The 5,976-nt window shown below is 40.7% G+C and overlaps 1 long non-coding RNA gene across 1 annotated transcript; it reads right to left on the minus strand.

Moving 5' to 3' along the window:
* Positions 1-669: 669 nt before the first annotated feature.
* Positions 670-2,305, minus strand: LOC119301396. Its single transcript, XR_005147037.1, has 2 exons — positions 1,978-2,305; positions 670-952 (listed from the first exon to the last, which is right to left on the minus strand). It is a non-coding gene; the product is annotated as an uncharacterized LOC119301396 (long non-coding RNA).
* Positions 2,306-5,976: the final 3,671 nt, after the last annotated feature.

Here is a 5,976-nt window from a genome sequence, read left to right on the forward strand (position 1 = left end):
ATCTCTCACAGTTATGCAAAGAGCACTGCTACACAAACGACAAACCCTGGAAGACCTGCAGACGATGTAGCACATCAAGCCATTCATGTGTATAGCAAAACTGAACAACGCCATTCGATCCAACATCGTCCAGCGTTCGGCCAGGGTACTGTCGTCCGTATAGTAGTTCCGTTATGCAAATTACAAAAGGGGTAGGGTGTGTACTTCACTACTTATACACACTAGTAGACTGCCTGTGCGTTGCCACGGGCCAACAAATGAATATACTGAAAACACTCTCACCCGCTTATTATACATAATAAAGTAACAATCAACATAATAATAAAGCAACAGTCAACATACATGCAACCGCATACAACAACCTAATTGACTAAAATGCCCCCTTTCTTTAATTTCACATCTGCAGTACATGGCAGCATGCCTCCTCAAGTAGCTCTCGCCGGGTCTAGATTGTCTCTGTTTCTTTACTAACTTATTTGTAAGAGAACTGTTACATCCAAATGTAGGATGTACTCACTCTCTAAAGAAATATAAGATTTTTTATTGATAATATAGTACAATATTAAAGTGGCCTCGTACATGTAGAGCCAGGAGTTTACCATACATGCTATGAATTTATATGTGTATCCTTTCTTCTACCTGTTATTGAACATGCGACACAACAAGTCCTCATAAAGAAAGTTATAGTGATAATTATTCTCAACAGAGGGAGTATCTATAAAACATACTGCCTTTTTATGTAAGGCGTCTATTACATAGCACAAGTAGAAATTACAAAGTGATTACGAAAGGAGGGACATGTCCCGTCCAAACATTACTACCCCGGAAAAAAAGTCTGGGCAACCGCCGCAGGATCATGTTTCTTTTTTTTTTACAATCTCTGTTGACTTCTGAAAAAACTGAGGCAAAGTAGATGCAAAGTGACCTGATTTCTCCATTAACTGTTGGGTTTCTGCAAGCAGAATCATGTGTAGTGTGTTAACTGTGGTGATTGGTGATTACGACAGAACAGTCAAATTCGAACATCATAGCAAGTAGGGGAAAGTATATTTTTCATCCCTAATCTCTCTCGAAAGTATAGAAACGGTCCCTTAACTTCAAAACCAGCAAAACTTAGTCCCTCAATTCTTTAAGCCGGATAACTCGAGTCCTTTGATTTAACAAAAGTGGTTTTCACGCTGACTTGCATGGTTTCACCAGTCATCGCCCATGTGTGGCCGAGCAACAACGGCAAACCGGGCGAGCCGCCAAGTGGGTGCGGCTGACGGCGCTGGAGCGGCGACAAGCGTGCGCCCCGCCGTCGCGCCGTTGTCCGCGCCATGTCCACGACCCACAACACGCAAGTGATGGATTTGAACGAGAACTGGATGACGCGGGGACATCAACGGCGCGGTCGCCGACAATTGCAGAGGCATACCATGAGCACGAGGCGGCAACACGAGCATCAGTTAGTTGTGACTGTGTTACGAGTTCGCCGTGAAGGCCAAGCCGCCGCGTGCCTCAGTGCTGCTAGCCGCGACAGCCCCGCTCGTCCCAGAAAACTAACTGTAGCGCAGCTCCCTGGCCTCCTGCACCCTTTGCGTGCGCCGCCGACAGCCGGCAAGCTCCATGCCTACCTCTTCCTCTTGTTGCCTGGTGGCGCCAACTGCTCGACGAAATGCCCAGCCGAGTTAAAATTGAAAAGAAGAAGATTCCCACGTGGGTGCTGACTGGTCAAAACCATGCCAAGTAAGCATGAAAACAGCTTTTGTTGAGTCAAGGGACTAAAATAATCCGGTTTGAGAAGTTGAGGGACTAACATTTGCCGGTTTTAAAGTTGAAGGACCGTTTCTATACTTTTGAGCGAGTCCAGGGACGAAAAATATACTTTTCCCTAGCAAGTATGCACAAAACAATGTGTATCAACAATAACAGTACAAGTTGAAAAACTGGAACTATTGAGTGCACCCTTGGGTGCTATTTCAAAGACATACTAACCTAATTCCCCTTGTTTGCTTCCTGAGCATCGTCGAAGATTGAACGTTCTACCATCTATGAACCAGCCAGTTCCCCTAGTTTGAAGCAACCTGCTATTTGGCATCTCTGATAATATATGTACAAAACAATCAAAAGATTTCCCTAGATATTTGTAATACATATTAGTTCTTATCTTGTAACCAAGCAATATGCAAGATAAAGTTTCTTTAGGATGACCAAGTTATATGTACATTGTAGCAGATACCAAACTTATTTCTAAACACTCATAGAATGGCACGATATCATAGATTTTGTTTGTACAAAAAAAATTATATTGTATCTGATGTCTGATCTCAGTATTGATCTCGATTACCAGTTGTACTTCTGAATGAAGTCCCAAGTAAATTATTTGAAGCCCATGAAGCAACCACATGAAAAAAAGCACTCAAGACGATGCTTTATCTTTAAATCATACCACCTCTAATCCCCTAGATATCTTATGGACCTTGCTTTCTCACACATGAACATTGCCAACAAATACACATACCTAATCCATATGCACTCTAGCATAAAAATGTATGTTTTGCTAGCTCATCCATGGTACTTACACATGCAGCTATCACTTCAACGTTCTTTGCAACCTAGTTAAATGTGGATGGCTGGATAAACATATAAGAAAGTATTTATATTTCTAAAACATTGCTGAAAGAAAAGAAATCCTACAAAATTGAAGACAAAAGCAAAATGTAGATGATCCATACTTACTAATATCATCTTATCATATGCGTTCGATGCAGCAGCATCTTTGTGGCATCGGTGAAATCTCCCTGCAGCATAAGATCTTCATAACGCCAAAACAAAGGAAAGCTTCCAAGCGTTTCCAAATATAAAAAATTAACAATCTTCAAATCAATTAAAGGAGTAATCATTTCAACCCCAGGAGGCTAGAATGAGGAGCCCTTGTTGAACTCATTTTTCACAAGAAGAAAAAAAAGGAACATATATAAGATAACAAGAAAATCTACATCTCCTGAAATTAAGTATACATACAACAAAAATATATGTTATTTTACCAAAACAGTGAGAACAATTACTTCCTTGGGATTTCTAAGAAAAAATTTCCTGTTAGTTTTTCCTCAAGCAATTAACAAGAAATGGTTAGAAAAGTCACAATATATTCAATCTTAATGTGACATGTGCAGGTATGATCATTAAAAGTACAGACCGACTTGATCATGCAGATACTAAAGAAAGAAAACAACCCTGCTTATTCACCAATCCTAGAACCCTACAATGAAAGTTTCACGAAATAATTACAAAAACCAACAGTTCTTCATGGAACTTACACCTCACATCTACTATGGTTTTAGAAATATTCATTAGGTAAAAGGTAGAGGATGTATGCATATCTTTTGAGCTACTCTCAACCTCTTAATGTGACATGTGCATGTTTGATCATTAAAAATACACATTGGTCATGTAGATATTATGGAAAGAAGAAGAAAATATAACATTAGCAGATTATTAATGTTGCTACTACACAATATCTACAGCGGCTTGTTGTTGCTCTTTGTGTCTCCTATAAAATTGAAAGTTGTTTTTCGAATCAAAGCTTAAACCATGAACGTTGCTAGACGAACAAAATTTTGAATGGACAAAGCGAAAAATATTCAAGACCTTGCTGGATTAAGAACCACTAATATCTAGATAAGGTCAAATGATATAAGAAGACATGAGGTCAAAATGATCGCAGTAATAGCTCCGAAAGTAGAAGAATGATACAAGAACACATCAGTCAAATGATATAAGAAGACATGAACATTGTAGCTTATTGAAGATTGTCCCATTTTCCTGCCCAAAGCTTGGTCCTGACCTCCTGATTAAAAGATGCAATTAGGAAATGAGTATATATTTTCTTCGCGGATTCAATACCATCATCGCTGGTATATTAAATTAGACTATATGGAACACTGTATATCTTTGAAAAATCCACATTAAAATTAGGTAATAAGTAGAAACAAAAATAAGTACTTACTTCCGCGATATAGTTTAATAGATCACTTATGTCATTAGCTATATTTAGCTTTTAACTTCACACATAAAGAATAGGATAAGCGGCCCTCAACTGTATAAGATCATAGGCTATACAATTATGTAATAAAGGAACAAGTCCATAAATTTATCCATCCATAATGTTTCCAAATTTTACCCAAATTAGGAGCATTTTCTAAGATTGGTACTACTCCTAAGGTAAACCAGAAGAGTGATGGCAAAATAAGCAACACAATAGGTGTACATCCAGAACAACAGCTCTTTGATCATTGGCAAAATTATATCAGATATAAGAAAGATCCATGAACAATTATATATATATATGCATAGGCCTGATAATCTCTTCTGTCTCAACATCACTACCGTCCAGTAGGGACCAACAAAATAAAGTGTTAACCATCTATTTCATACAATCAACAGCTGAATAGTGAGGAGAGGCCAACGAGCACCGGCTGCTAGAAGATTGAGGGAGGACATCTTACCATCCATAGAAAGTTCAGTTTAGGTTCAGAGGTGACCTCCGCGACAGCAGCTCCTACTCTTGTGGCCTAGGCGATAGATTCCGCTCTGGGGCGACCATGACATCGACTCCGCAGGTGGCTTCGGCTCTGGAAGCGGCCACAATTGTTGCCTTCGGCTCAGACCTACTCCCTCCTGCGCAAAAGGGGGCTCTATGGCCCCATCTCGCCTCCATCCTTACCGGGTACATCCAGTTTCGCTCATGACTGAGTGATAATCCTCATATTTTGGCAAGCCTAAGAGTTGTGGTGTAGTTTTCAAGTTTCCTATGTCCATATGGAATAGAATAAAATGAATCATAGAGCGATATAAAAATGTAGCTCTTTCACCATTGTACAGAAAAATATAGCAGTTTCACAAATACAAGCATATTGTCCTTTTATGTCCAATGAAGTAAAGCAATTTACAATCAGTAAGCGAATCTAAGGAGCAAACGGATAAACGGTTAGGATCTTGAAATAAGAACAGTCTATGTGTTTTACTGCTATTCTTCTTGCTAATTCAAAGACATGTTCGTTTTCAATAGGGATGCCACGGGCCTATCACACCATTTCTACCTGCACTTGCTAGCTACATATATTGGAAGTGCACTAAAAATTTCATACAAAGCTGCTTTCCTTACATAGATGCTCCACGATTTATTTATTTTGTTTTGAGAAATCAAATCAAAAGTTTTATTTTTTGTTGGTCAATCGTAATCCTTTCACAGCAGCAAGAAACTACTGGATGAACTAATGAAGTCGTCTCTTTCAGCATTCTAACAACCATCAGGTCTGTGTCGCATGATAACAGACCAACACGCAGTAATACAAAGAGGACCCATGGACGCACATGTGCCCTGACATGTATGTTCCCCCATAGCATAGATCCCATTGGCTACAAGTAACTGAAGTTACTGCAAGGAGATAGTAGAAGACAATGGTGCATGTGGTTTTTGCCTCATACGTGGCCGAGATTTAGATAACATAACAGGGAATTGCCAAGATGTATATAAGGCCTACCCATCACAGGGAAGTGGCGCAACTACCTTGTACGGTTGGATGCATCAGGCCTCCGGGGAGAACTGCTCTGCAGAATCCCTCAAAGCGCTCACCGTAGGACACCCATGCTGCTTCTGCCGCCGCCCCCACTTCCCTCAGCCCACTTCCTTCGCGCTCCTCGACCAACAGGTGATACTAACGAACATTGCGGCACCGTCCGCTGAGGTCGATGGCGTGGACGTGCACGATGTGGTCGGCGACCTTGGCGGTTGCATGGTCGGAGTGTGCCCTGTGCAGGTGGCGGCTGGGAGATAAGAAGCGACGATGCGCAGATGTCATTGTAACATTCTCGGAGAAAAATAATAATCATTTGCATAATGAAATTATTTCCGGACACAAACCGTCGAGCACATGGAGAGGGATGCCTCTTACCTCGCAGGGCAGCACCTCTGACAGAAGATTCCCAACG

Source organism: Triticum dicoccoides, chromosome 1B, assembly GCF_002162155.2.
Source record: "Triticum dicoccoides isolate Atlit2015 ecotype Zavitan chromosome 1B, WEW_v2.0, whole genome shotgun sequence".
Classification (NCBI taxonomy): Eukaryota; Viridiplantae; Streptophyta; class Magnoliopsida; order Poales; family Poaceae; genus Triticum; species Triticum dicoccoides.